The sequence below is a fragment of the Hippopotamus amphibius genome, chromosome 16 (assembly GCF_030028045.1).
Source record: "Hippopotamus amphibius kiboko isolate mHipAmp2 chromosome 16, mHipAmp2.hap2, whole genome shotgun sequence".
In the NCBI taxonomy this organism is placed as follows: Eukaryota; Metazoa; Chordata; class Mammalia; order Artiodactyla; family Hippopotamidae; genus Hippopotamus; species Hippopotamus amphibius.
The window spans coordinates 14,312,508-14,326,589 of record NC_080201.1 but is presented as its reverse complement, the minus strand read 5'-3'; the positions used below and the strand labels follow the sequence as shown (position 1 = coordinate 14,326,589).

Sequence of the window (14,082 nt, the reverse complement as noted above, 5' to 3'; positions counted from 1 at the left end):
GGTATGGAGGCCTTTCTCTCTTTGTGCATTTTGAGATGTTTAGCACCATCCCTAGGCTCTAACCACTAGGTGCCAGTTGCACCCTTCCCCAGTTGTAACAACCAGCAGGCATTGCTAAGTATTTCCTGGTGGAAGGAGAAAATCACCCAATTGAAAAATCACTGCTTTGGGGGCAAGAACCAGGCATCATAGTTTAAAAAAAATCTTACCAGGTGATTCCAGTGTGCATCCCAGTTTAAGAGCTGTGCTCTGATGAAATTTCGTTTGGGAAGTATATCCTGGTGGAAAGTCCCGGGACTTTTGGAGTGGGTTTTTATGAACTGTCATTTAATATTGACTCAGTAAGAATAGAATATACTCTGAGCCAGATGAGCAGTTCCACTCATCCTATCTAGTAAGTGTCTGTTTCTATTAAGGGGACTTTGGAAAACAAAGAGGCTGTGAACGTCATGGGAGGTTAGCAAAGCCAGCTGAGCCTGTAACTTAACAGGGAATCTTTACAGTGAGCTAATAAAAGGGACCTGAGGTAATGAAAGAGCTAAACAACATTTGAGGACCACTGGGGTGTACCTTATTGGTGCCAAGATAGTATCTACCATTAAGTGGAGATCCCCTGTGGGCCAGGGTCTTGTTCTAGAAGATCTATTTACATGTCATCCGGTAAGAAGACATCTAAGTTAATAATAATAGTAATAATAATAATAATGAATGGGGATGGTTGAAGAAGTACTTATGTCAGTACTTTTGAAACATGTTTTAAACCCAACTGGTATACATAAGCATTTACACATTTCGAGCAAGCTCCTCAGTCCCACTGTGGCAGGAACTGTAGGTTTGTTCACACAAAACCCTTCCCGTTCTCTTTCTTTAAGGAGCCAAAAAGCTAAGAACTTGCCTTCCAAATTCCTCTGCTGTTGGAAGTAGCCATGGGACATAATTTGGCCATTAAGAATGCAAACCTATGAGGACAGGGATTTTTGTCTATTTCACCAAATAGACAAAACTCACCAAATTGTACGCCCTAAAAATATCCAGTTTGGATGGGGAGATGGGACAGATGTTGTTTAAGCCTACAAATTTGCAGTGGGTAGTAAATAAGTCCCAGAGATTTAATGCACAGTGTAGTGAATATAGACAATATTATAATTATCAAAACTTGCCAGGAGACTAGAACTTAACTATTCCAGCCACTAAAAAGAAAGGATAATTATATAATGTGGAAGAGGTGCTAATTATCACTACAAAAGCAATCATATTACAATATATAAATGTATCAAATTAACATGTTGTACACCTTAAGTTTACACACTGTTATGTCAAATATATTTCAGTTAAAAAAATTTAAATGTCCAGTCTATTGTACATCAGTTTTACTTCAACAGTGTGAAAAATAAAAGAGAAATTGTTAAGGAAATTAAAAGGCAAATTAAAAATTGGAAAAAAAGAAGAAAACAAAAATAAATTTCTTGGCCCATCAGGAAGCAAAGGTGAGAATCCTGAAGGGAAAGGAAGCACCAAGACCCTGTTTCTCTGAATTTCAGGTCAATTGCAGGGCTGGCTGAGATTTATCCAGCTAACACTAGATGTCGCCATTGTGCTGTGAAAAAATGCAGCTGATGGTCGTGTGCTAATTAATATTCAGGACTACAGCCAGAGTGCAGATAATTTTTTTAAAAATTTTTATTTATTTTTGGCTGTGTTAGGTCTTAATTGCTGAGCATCAGAGCGGGGGCTACTCTTTGTTGAGATGCGCGGGTGTAGTTTTAACAGACGTTTTAATGTAACCGGAGTGTGGATAATTTTTGACTCATCCTCGTTGTGTGTGTGTGTGTGTGTGTGTGTGTGTGTGTGTGTGTGTGTGTGATTTACTGTTATTTATTTATGTTGGCTGTGCTGGGTTCCTGGGATCTTCGTTGTGGCATGCGGGATCTCTTTTCTTTTTTCCTTTTTTTTTTTTCAGTTGCGGCATCCATGCAGGATCTAGTTCCCTGACCAGGGATGGAACTTGGGCCCCCTGCATTGGGATCGCAGAGTCTTACCCACTGGACCACCAAGGAAGTCCTATCACTTACATTTTAATTTGTTGCATTAGTAATTTAGAAATTTCTGTTTAGGATAGTGTACTTCATGAGTATATGGGGTCTGTCCTCAGTGAAAAGGGCAAGGGCTCTCCAGGTAATTAGAAACAGAAGCTCTCTGGTTTGTGGGGGATGTCTAGGTAAAGGCCATCACCTTATTCATAGGCTTATTTATCTTTGGATTTATGGAAAGTAGCCCAGTCACCCAGGCAGAGTATGTTTCATCCATTTCCTGTATTGATACATTTGAGAATAGTTTAACCAACTTACATTTATTGCTATAAATTTTGATTTGACATCTGTCATCTTGAATGCTTTTAGTCTTTAATGATTACTTGCGTCCTATTTTGTCTCTTTTGCTTTCTTTGCTCTTTTACCATTAAAAAAAAAATCTTTTTTGTGCTCGCTTCGGCAGCACATATACTAAAATTGGAACGATACAGAGAAGATTAGCATGGCCCCTGCGCAAGGATGACATGCAAATTCGTGAAGCGTTCCATATTTTTAAGTCAGAAAGAGAAAGACAAATATTGTATGCTAACTCACATATACGGAATCTAAAAATGGTACTGATGAGCTCAGCGACAAGAACAAGGATGCAGATACAGAGAATGGACTGGAGAACTCGAGGTTTGGGAGGGGGCAGGGGGTGAAGGGGAAGCTGAGACGAAGCGAGAGAGTAGCACAGACATATATATACTACCAACTGTAGAACAGATAGTCAGTGGGAAGTTGTTGTATAACAAAGGGAGTCCAACTCGAGGATGGAAGATGCCTTAGAGGACTGGGGCGGGGAGGGTGGGGGGGACTCGAGGGAGGGAGGGAATATGGGGATATGTGTATAAAAACAGATGATTGAACTTGGTGTACCCCCCAAAAATAATAAATAAATATAATTTTTAAAAAAATCTTTTTGATGTGGACCATTTTTAAAGTCTTTATCGAATTTGTTACAATATTGCTTCTATTTTATGTTTTTTGGCTGTGAGGCATGTGGGATCTTAGCTCCCCAACCAGGGATCTAACCCACACCCCCTGCACTGGAAGGCGAAATGCTGCACACGGGCTTTCTCTAGTTACAGCAAGCGGGGGGCTACTCTTCATTGTAGTGTGCAGGCAGGCTCCTCATTGCTGTAGCTTCTCCTGTTGTGGAGCACAGGCTCTAGGCTCACTGGCTTCAGTAGTTGTGGCACATGGGCTCAATAGTTGTGGCGCACAGGCTTAATTGCTCTGCACCATGTGGGATCTTCCCAGAGGAGGGATTGAACCTGTGTCCCCTGCATTGGCAGGTGGATTCTTAACCACTGCGCAACCTAGGAAGTCCCTTTTAACAATTTTTTAAAAGATAGTTCTCCTGGTTTTATTCTACTAGTGGAACTATTGAGTTTTTTTTAAATTCTTTAAAATATTTCAGGTGTAGAAAAATTAAGAGAATAACAAACACCTATGTACCTCCCCTTAGCTTTATCGTATCTAACCATTTTGTCATGGCTGTTCCATATGTTTTTTAGAACTAAAGCATTACAGATGGAATTGAAGTCCCCCACATACCTCTTTTGAATTGAATTTCCCTCTCTGTGGTTCCAGAGGTAGTTACCATATGAATTTGGTGTTATTCATGCCCATAGATGCTTTTAAACTTGTTATATACGGTTATTTCCATAAACATCATAACATTATTTTACGTTTTGAATCTATATAAATAGTATACTTGACGTTTTCTTCTGCATCTTTTTAAATTCAGCTTTATAGAATTGAGATTTAACACATAGCTCAAGTTCGTTCACTTTCACTGATGTTTAGTATCATGGTTTTATATTTTCCATCTCTGTCAAGCTGTGCTATAGTCTATGTCTGTATTTAGTTTCACTAACTTTCTCATTGACTGCATCTACTCTGCTGTCCAACATATCCATTGAGGACTCAAGTTCAGTGTCTATATTTATTTGTAAAAATTCTACTTAGTTCATTTTCATGTCTTTTTATAGAACATCATTTTCCTTAGGGTTTTGGTTTCTTCTTTTATGTCTTTATGTTCAAACTTATTTTACATTCTCTTTTCTTATTAACTCTAGATCTTGGACCTTACTTTTTGTCTCGTCTGCTTAATTTTAATCAAAAAAAATTTTTTTTAATTTTGTGTGCTTATCTATAGTGGAGTTTGCTTTTTCTGGGGATCCTCTGCTACCTGAATTGTGAACTCTGGTGTTTTTGCTGTGTCTAGCCCAGGACCAGTTTTATGTAAGCAATGGCATGCTAATAAAATTCAGTGTTATCTCTTCTGTGAGATTTGCTTAGACAAAAATATTGGCAAACCAAGTTTTGGGTGTGGGTATGGGTAAGTGGCATTCTTGTGCTCTGTTGTGACTGTAAATTGATGATAAACTTTCTGGATGTCAGTTTGGTAGCGGTATATGTAATAAAATTTTAAATATGCTACCGCTCAGACTCAGAATTTCACATTTACTAGAAATTTACTCTCAGATAATAATAAAATTGCATTCAGAAGGGTCCTTATAAGGGAATTCCCTGGCGTTCAGTGGTTGGGACTCTGCGCTTCCACTGCCGGATTCCATCCCTGGTGGGGAACTAAGATCCCGCAAGACATGCGGTGCAGCCAAAAAAAAAAAAAAAGTACTTATGACAGTGTTTCTTGTAGTTTTATATACAGTTTATACTAATGATAAACTCAAAATGACCTAAATATCCATCAATAGGTGATTAGATAAATTATCATAACCACTGTGAAATACTGTACAGCCACTTAGAACAATAATGGGAATCACTGTTTATATGGAAAAACATGTCCATAACTTGTTGACTGAAAAAGTAAGTTAGAGACTTCCCAGGTGGCAAAGTGGTTAAGAATCCGCCTGCCAATGCAGGGGACATGGGTTTGATCCCTGCTCTGGGAAGATCCTACATGCTGCAGAGCAACTAAACCAGTGTGTTACAACTACTGAGCCTGCACTATAGGACCTGCAAGCCACAACTACTGAAGCCCACACACTAGAGCCTGTGCTCCGCAAGAGAAGTCACCGCAATGAGGAGCCTGCACACCACAATGAAGAGTAGCCCCCGCTTGCAAATAGAGAAAGCCCGTGTGCAGCAAAGAAGACCCAATACAGCCAATAAATAAATAAATAAATAAATAAATAAATAAATATACATACAGCAAAATTTACTCTTTTTGGTTGTATGGGTCTGTGAGCCTGGACAATTGCATAGTTACATAACCACCACTACTGCAGTCAAGATTCAGAATAGTTCTATCATCTCAATAAAACTCTCTGCTGCCCATTTGTAGTAAAATCTTCCCTTAACACTTGACCCTGGAAATCACTGATATGGGAAACAACCTTATGAAATTAATGTGGGAAAGCTTCAGATACAATATAAATGACATCACCAGTGAAGCCACATAGGGGGAAAAGATTGAAAACGATTAAGTTGTGGCTATTCCAAGTGTGAGCTGAAGGTTCTCCAGTATCCTAGCATTATTTAGGTAACCTTCTCCACTTTCTACTTTTTCTCCCTCTCAGTAATCCTAAAGGACCACTAACTGGTAGTAGCCAGGGCTCCCCTGCAGCTGAGACCCTGAGCCTCCAACAACATGAATGGGTCCCCCCAACCCCTCCATGAAAGATCCGTCCAGCGAGAAGCCCCCCAGAAGATCTTCTGGTTGTATCCAGAGCAATAAGCTGGGCTGAAGAATTCTGCCTAGAATCTAAGTCCCCTTTGCATTTTTCCTACCTTGTTGAATTTTAAATGAATTACAGAGTTTACAGTCCAACCTCATAAGGGCCTGATAATTATCTCTCTGGAAGAAAGGGAACTGGAAGTGTTTGCAGAGCCCCACTGCAGATGTTAAGGCCCTCAGTGGCTGAGTTGAGGTAATGAGGACAGAGATAAAAGCCAGGGTCATACTAAAAAAGGTGGCCAGAAAGCCACCTAGGTCGCTGTGAGATCTCGGATATGTCTCCCCTCTCCAGGATTCCGTTTCCTCATTGAAGTAATGGAGTGATCTTTAAATGAAGGCATATCTCATAACATTTTTTTCTTAGTCAACCAAGAGCACTGAGACAGGATAAACATTATCCATTTCAGAGTAGCTTGGATGCTAATTTTGTGTGATGGGAAATTAAGACTACAGATTAATTTCTAGAGAGGTACCATCCAGAAGGCTGAATAAATGTATATGTGATTCATCTAAATGAGCTTGTATGTATTTACAGTTACAGCTGTTTCCTGTTACAAAGCGTTATAAACAGTACTGCCTTGATCCAGCCCTTCTTTATCGTGACTGGGCCTTTTTAATAGCCTCCTAACTGCTCTCTTGCCCAAATTAAATCCATTCTTCACAGTGCGGTTGCAACTTGACTGATATACAACGAAATCTGACCCGATCCAATCACAACCAGCTTGACTGCAAACTGAATCCCCAAATGCTAGCACTCATCGAGGCTGGCCATTGGCTTCCTCCGCCCCATACGAAATGCTGAACGGCGGTGCCACCGTACGGTCCCAGAGAGAAGGCAGCCTCCTCTCCGTCGTGGCTGGTCCACAGAAAAAGGAGCTAAGTCCCGAGAAGCCCCGGCGTCCTAGAGGAGCGGAAGTACAGGCTCCGCCAAGCGCGCTAGCCAGTGACGTACTTCCGGAGCGCCGCCCCCACCGTCGATGAGTGTAGTAGGGGTGGGCTTTTTCCTCGTCCCGGGCGGGTAGCGCCACACACTCCTCGAGTCTTTGGAAGGCCGGCCCGGGAGGGGGTTGGGCGGCGGCGCGGGGCCGGGTCGAGCGAGGAGGTCTGCGGGCAGTTCAGCCCTTCCCGGACTCCCTCAGTCCCCCACCACGGCCGCTTTGGCAAATGGGGTGAGGATGTGGACTGCCTTGACCGACACGCTACGGTTCAGAACGTTACCGTATCGAGCGCCTACTGAGTGCAGTGTTGTTCCCGGTTCCGGGGATGCAACCGTGCTTGAGACGGACACGGGGACTTTTCAGTCTAATGGAGCCGATTTTAATCAAGTCTGATCATAACCTCTGCCCCTGCTCATAAATAACCCCATTGTTTGGGGGCAGAAGGCGGTGTTCTTAACGTGTGGCCTGGCGTCTTGCTATTGTTTAGGTGTATATTTTGCCCTACTGTATTGTTTCACGCAGGAGAGAGAGCATTACCTAGTGCTTGTGAATACATATCTTGTGGCCTAAGATAATTTAACTTTCTAAGTCTCGTTTCCTTCTTTTGGTAAAATGAGGACAACAGTATTACATATTTCATAGTATGTAGTTAAATGTTGAGCTCTGAGGCTGGCACATTGCAGGCCTTCAGTAAATGTCAGTTGCCATTATTAGCAGCTAATGCAGGTTTACAGGTTTAAAGGAAAGTTATTGACTGGGTGGGGCTCACTTGTTTCTCTTTGCTTCTTCCCTCAGCCCCTGTCCTTCATTGAGAGTGATGGTTTTCATGCCCCCTGAAAGCCTGGCACCAGATGAACTGTGGATCCCTCAGAGGTGCCTTCAAGAGGTCCAATTTGAAGGAAATGGAGGATGAGAAGGGTGATTCTGGCAAAGTCTTAGAGCCAAAACAGTAGGAAGACCCTTGTTCACACACATTCCACCCCAAGCCCCTCAGAGAGACTGGATGAAGGTGAGAGGCTAAGCAGAGACCCCAGGACCTGGGAAGTGATGGCTGGAGATAGCTAGAGAGAATGTCCTGGGAAGCAGCCTCCTGCATTCTGGGAATTTTTGCTCAACCAGAGGATCTGGAAGTTCAGTAGCTTCCCCTCCCCCCAACCCCCACTCCTTCACAGAGGGATCTATGAGAATGAGGGACGCAGGCTAGTGGTGTGCCTCACGAGGTTCTTGGGAAGTGGGGGCAGAGGGACAACAGGAGGAAAACAAGAAAAGGGGGGCCTGTGCTGAAACTGTACAACTCAGATGGGACTCGAACTCAGCCAAAACCCAAATTGGGACTTAAACCCAGAATGGGACTTGAACCCACTGTCTTTTTTTTTTTTTTTGAAATTATGTATCATTGTTTTTATCTTTTAATTTTTTCATCTTTATTGGAGTAAAACTGCCTTACAATATTTTGTTAGTTTCTGCTGTATGACAAAGTGAATCAGCTATCTGTATACATATATCCCCATATCCCCTCCTTCCTGAGTGTCTTTTAGTTGAGATTGCATACCTGGTCTCAGGACTTAATGAAACAGGTTCTTTTTTAAAAAAATATTTATTTATTTATTTAGGCTGCACCTGGTCTTAGTTGTGGCATTCAGGATCTTAGTTGTGGCATGCATGTGGGATCTAGTTCTGTGACCAGGGATTGTACCCAGGCCCCCTGCACTGGGAGCATGGAGTCTTACCTGCTGAACCACTAGGGAAGTCCCAAGTCTCAGGTTCTTTTTTTTTTTTTTTTTTTTTTTTATTTATTTATTGGCTGTGTTGGGTCTTCGTTGCTGCACACGGGCAGGGACTACTCTCATTGTGGTGTGTGGGCTCATTGCCATAGCTTTTCTTATTGCCGAGCATGGGCTCTAGGCGTGTGGACTTCAGTGGTTGCGACACATGGGCTCAGTAGTTGTGGTGCATGGGCTTAGCTGCTCGGTGGCATGTGGGATCTTCCTAGAGCAGGGATTGAACCTGTGTCCCCTGCATTGGCAGGCGGATTCTTAGCCACTGCGCCACCTAGGAAGTCCCAAGGCTCAGGTTCTTTATGTCTCATCACAGAAAGAATTCAGTGAGAGACAAAGTGATAGGTAAGAAGTGGATTTATTTAGAGAGATACACATTCCAGAGACAGAATGTGGTCTGTCTCAAAGAGTGAGAGTGGCCCTGGGAGAAACACTCCACAGTGTGTTGGCCATCTCAGAAGGTGAGAGGTCCCAAAATATGGGGTGGTTAGTTTTTATGGGCTGGGTAGTTTCATAGGCTTAATGAGTGGGAGGATTGTTCCAACTATTTTGGAGAAGGGGTGGGGATTTCCAGGATTTGGGCCACTGCCCACTTTTTGGCCTTTTATGGTCAGCCTCGAAACTGTCATGGAGCCTGTGGGTGTGTCATGTAGCAGAGGCTAATGTATTATAATGAGCATATAACGAGGCTCAAGGGCTACTGGAAGTTGAATCTTCCGCCATCTTAGGCCTAATAGGTTCTAACCAGTTTTTGTTGTATACTATGGCTATGTCATTCTTTCAGGGGTTGTGCCCTGCCCCTTTGCCTCCTGTTTCAGTACCACTTGTCCTCCAAAAAGAGAGCGGAAGTTGGGAGCTTGGGATCAATGAAGGAAAGAATTGGCCCAGGAAGAGCACATAAATGTCTGTCTCAAGAGTCAGTGTGGCTGGTTGAGGGAAGCAGCAGTCACAATATGAAACTTGGTACTAGGTGGTGTTAACACAAGTTCATGTGCCCAATGCGCAGCGAGGCCAAACTGAAACATTGGAGTTTGGAGCAGAGAAAGGTTTATATTGTAAGGCCATGCAAAGAGAAGAGATGGCTTATGCCCTAAAAAGCTTCAAGCTCCCTGAAGGGTTTCAGCATAGCATTTTTAAAAGCCAGGTGGTGGACTTCCTAGGTGGCGCAGTGGTTAAGAATCCACCTGCCAATGCAGGGGACGTGGGTTCATGCCCTGCCCCAGGAAGATCCCACATGCCGTGGAGCAACTAAGCCTGTGCACCACAACTAGTGAGCCTGTGCTCTAGAGCCTGAGAGCCACAGCTGTTGAGCCCATGTGCTTCAACTACTGAAGCCCACGCTCCTAGAACCTGTGCTCCACAACAAGAGAAGCCACCACAATGAGGAGCCCACACACCACAATGAAGAGTAGCCCCCACTCTCAGCAACTAGAGAAAGCCCATGTACAGCAACAAAAACCCAACACAGCCAATCAAAAACTAAATTCAATAAATAAATAAATTTATTTTTAAAAAAAGCCAGGTGGGGGCAGGAGGGGGGTGGGGGGGTTGGGGGATGGTGTCGCAGGGTACGTGATCATGCACAATTCTCTGATTGGCTGATGATGAGGGAACAGGGTGGTGTCACAGGGGTTAACTTTATCACTCCTTAGGCTCCAGGAGGCCTGGGGCTATGTACTCACAGGTCATCAAGTAGTTAACATCTACCTTCTGGTGGGGGATTTCTCATATCTGCAAAACAACTCAGGAAATTTGCATCAAATACCATTATCTAAGTACTTCAGAGAGGAGCTAAAGCAGAGGCTATGGGGGAAGTCCTGTCCCAGGAAGGCCCCATAGGGTCCTGCTCCCTGCTTGGTAACAGTGGCAGGAAATTTAAATTTCAGATTAGATTTCCCATCAACCCTCAGTGGCATTGTGGCCTTAAGCCACACTTAACCTCGGCAGGCCTCAGCTGATTTCATCTATCAAATGGCAGCCAACCCCGGGTTAGGGAGAAAGATTTTGCCAAATGCCTGTCAACTCAGAAGAATGCACAACCTAAAAGTTGAGAATTTTGTTTTATTTGGCAGACTTTCTGAAGACTTCAAGCCTGGGAGGCAGCCTCTTAGATAGCTCTGAGGGACTGCTCTGAAGAGGTAAAGGAAGAGCCAAGATGTATAGGAGTTTTGCAACAAAGACCAGGTAGTCTGAACATCAAAAGAGTACTAATGAAAGAAAACCAGGTATCTCATGTTAATGAATTTAGTGCTTTTCTATGTATGGGAAGGTGCAAGAGCCTGGGCTCATTGAAGTCATTCCTCAGACCTTAGCTATCTAGGGCCAGTATCCTGTTCTTCCCCATCCTGACTCTCCTCAGGGTACGTTGTTGGGGTGGCTGCAGCATCTGAGGACTTGGCAGCAGGCAGGCTTGTTTGTCTTCATCCTGAGTTCCCTTAGGGCTGTAGTAGGTTGATGGCTGCAACATCCTTTGTTTACTGATGTGGCAGGCAACATTTTTCATTCACATGCCTTGCAGCTCTTCAGACTGGTGGGCCTTTTAGTGCTACTTGATGGGCTCTGTCTTAGCATTTGTCTATCTCTCATCTCAGCATCTGGGATCATATCCCAAGTACCAATCCCAGATGGTCCACTGTCTGTGTTGTGGACAAGGAGTGTCACCTGCCATTTCCGTAAACAAAGGATGTTGTGGCCACAAAATCATCAGCCACTGCAACCCCCCCCCCAACACACACACACACACACACACACACACACACACACACACACACACACACACACACACACACACACACACACACTTTGCCCTGAGAAGCTTCAGGAGGGAGGAAAACAGGATACTGGGACTCTAGATAAGATGCATATCAAAGGAATGATTTCTGTAAGCCCAGACTTTTGCATCTTCCCATACATAGATAGAAAAGCAGTAAAATCATTACCTTGAGATAGCTGTTTTTGTGATTAGTAGTCATCTTTTGATGTTTCACTACATGTTGTTTTCAGCAAAAATTCCTGTATATTCTGGCTTCTCTCTTGCCTCTTTGGAACAGTCCCTCAGAACTATGGAGTTCAGGTTTAAGTCCTCAGTAACTCCACTGCATAAGATGTAATTCTCAACTTTTAGGTTATGCATTTATTTTCAGTTGACAACCTGTTCCCTCCCCTTAATATCACCATGCCTGGATGCATTTCATTTTCTTCCTTGTACCTCCCACTCTCCTCCTGCACTTCCTACCAATTGTTGGTATGGCCTTGTTACCATCCTGGTCACTATTTTTATTTTTTTAATTTATTTTTTATTTATTTTTAAATTTTTTATATATATATTTAAGAACTTTTATTGAGATACAGTTAACAGACAATAAACTGCATATATTTAGAGTGTACAATTTGGTATCCCAATCTCCCAATTCATCCCCCCCCAACCCTCCCCGCTTTCCCCACTTGGTGCCCATGTTTGTTCTCTACATCTGTGTCTCTGTTTCTGCCTTGCAAACTGGTTGATTTCTACCATGTTTCTATAGTCCGCATATATGTGTTTATATACGATATTTGTTTTTCTCTTTCTGACTCACTTCACTCCGTATGACAGTCTCTAGGTCCATCCACATCTCTACAAATGTCCCAGTTTCATTGCTTTTTACAGCTGAGTAATATTCCATTGTATATATGTACCACATCTTTTTTATCCATTCATCTGTTGATGGACATTTAGGTTGCTTCCATGTCCTGGCTATTGTAAGTAGTGCTGCAATGAACAGTGGAATGCATGTGTCTTTTTTTTTTTTTTAATTTTATTTATTTATTTATTATTTTGGGGGGGTACACCAAGTTCAATCATCTGGTTTTTTTTTTTTGGGGGGGGGTACACCAAGTTCAATCATCTGTTTTTATACACATATCCCCGTAGTATTCCCTCCCTTCCTTGACTCCCCCACCTCGAGTCCCCTCCACCCTCCCCGCCCCAGTCCTCTAAGGCATCTTCCATCCTCGAGTTGGACTCCCTTTGTTATACAACACCTTCCCACTGACTATCTATTTTACAGTTGGTAGTATATATATGTCTGTGCTACTCTCTCGTTTCGTCTCAGCTTCCCCTTCACCCCCCGCCCCCTCCCAAACCTCGAGTTCTCCAGTCCATTCTCTGTATCTGCGTCCTTGTTCTTGTCACTGAGATCATCAGTACCATTTTTAGATTCCGTATATGTGAGTTAGCATACATTTGTCTTTCTCTTTCTGACTTACTTCACTCTGTATGACCGACTGTAGTTCTATCCACCTCATTACATATAGCTCCATCTCATCCCTTTTTACATGTGTCTTTTTGAATTATGGTGTTCTCTGGGTATATGCCCAGCAATGGGATTGCTGGGTCATATGGTAACTCTATTTTTAGTTTTGCAAGGAACCTCCATACTGTTCTCCATAGTGGCTGTATCAATTTACATTCCCAACAACAGTGCTAGAGAGTTCCCTTTTCTCCACACCCAGTCCAGCATTTACTCTTTGTGGATTTTCTGATGATGCCCATTCTAACCGGTGTGAGGTGATACCTCATTGTAGTTTTGATTTGTATTTCTCTAATAATTAGTGATGTTGAGCAGCTTTTCATGTGCCTCTTGGCCATCCGTATGTCTTCTTTGGAGAAATGCCTATTTAGGTCTTCTGCCCACTTTTTGATTGGGTTGTTTGTTTTTTTGATATTGAGCTGCATGAACTGTTTATATATTTCAGAGATTAATCCTTTGTTGATTCGTTTGCAAATATTTTCTCCTATTCTGATGGTTGTCTTTTCGTCTTGCTTATAGTTTCCTTTGCTATGCAGAGGTTTGAAGTTTCATTAGGTCCCACTTATTTATTTTTGTTTTTATTTCCATTACTCTAGGGGGTAGATCAAAAAAGATCTTGCTGGGCTTCCTAGGTGGCGCAGTGGTTAAGAATCCGCCTGACAATGCAGAGGTCACGGGTTCGATCCCAGCTACAGGAAGATCCCACATGCCACGGAGCAACTAAGCCCGTGTGCCAAAAAAAAAAAAAGATCTTGCTGTGATTTATGTTGAAGAGTGTTCTTCCTATGTTTTCCTCTAGCAGTTTTATAGTGTCTGGCCTTACATTTAGGTCTTTAATCCATTTGGAGTTTATTTTTGTGTATGGTGTTAAGAAGTGTTCTAATTTCATTCTTTTACATGTTGCTGTCCAATTTTCCCAGCACCACTTATTGAAGAGGCTGCCTTTTCTCCGTTTTATATCCTTGGCTCCTTTGTCATAGATTAGCTGACCATAGTTTATCTCTGGGCTTTCTATCCTGTTCCATTGATCCTATATTTCTGTTTTTGTGCCAGTACCATACTGTCTTGATCACTGTGGCCTTGTAATATAGCCTGAAGTCAGGAAGCCTGATTCCACCAACTCTGTCTTTCCTTCTCAAGATTGCTTTGGCTATTCCGGGTCTTTTGCGTTTCCATACAAATGGTAAAATTTCTTGTTCTAGTTCTGTGAAAAATGCCATTGGTAATTTGATAGGGATTGCATTGAATCTGTAAATTGCTTTGGGTAGTATACTCATTTTCACAATGTTGATTCTTCCA

At 42.6% G+C, this 14,082-nt stretch overlaps 1 protein-coding gene and 1 non-coding gene across 8 annotated transcripts in view; both read left to right on the top strand.

Annotated features, from left to right (window-relative positions):
* The first annotated feature begins 2,477 nt into the window (after window positions 1-2,477).
* Window positions 2,478-2,584, top strand: LOC130839435 (U6 spliceosomal RNA). The gene has a single exon (XR_009049834.1). It is a non-coding gene; the product is annotated as a U6 spliceosomal RNA (small nuclear RNA).
* A 4,187-nt stretch (window positions 2,585-6,771) lies between these two features.
* Window positions 6,772-14,082, top strand: part of ZNF19 (zinc finger protein 19) — a 57,775-nt gene continuing 50,464 nt past the window's right edge. For 6 of the 7 annotated variants that reach the window (XM_057711063.1, XM_057711068.1, XM_057711059.1 and 3 more), the window contains exons 1-2: window positions 6,772-6,947; window positions 7,512-7,725. The gene's annotated coding sequence lies outside the window, so the exon portion shown is untranslated. The remainder of the gene's footprint in view (window positions 6,948-7,511; window positions 7,726-14,082) is intronic. The other variant, XM_057711065.1, reaches the window with a different exon arrangement.